Source organism: Penaeus monodon, chromosome 20 (assembly GCF_015228065.2).
Source record: "Penaeus monodon isolate SGIC_2016 chromosome 20, NSTDA_Pmon_1, whole genome shotgun sequence".
Classification (NCBI taxonomy): Eukaryota; Metazoa; Arthropoda; class Malacostraca; order Decapoda; family Penaeidae; genus Penaeus; species Penaeus monodon.
This window is the reverse complement of record NC_051405.1, coordinates 7,394,236-7,394,445: the sequence shown is the minus strand read 5'-3', so window position 1 is coordinate 7,394,445 and position 210 is coordinate 7,394,236.

Genomic DNA, 210 nt, shown 5'->3' with positions numbered 1-210 from the left:
CTCTTTCCCCAGGGATATTGCCATCTGCTTTGTTTTACGAAATAGTCTCCGGTTCCTTTTCTGATGCAGAGCTGTCACAGCTGCTTTTTGTGGATTGCGACGCCGAGGGTGATGGAACGAGTCTAATTAAAGCATCATTAAAACTCCTGCCTTTTAGCATAATAAGCATGATTGTGAATGCTGTCATTGTAGAGTCTGTACTACAAGCGC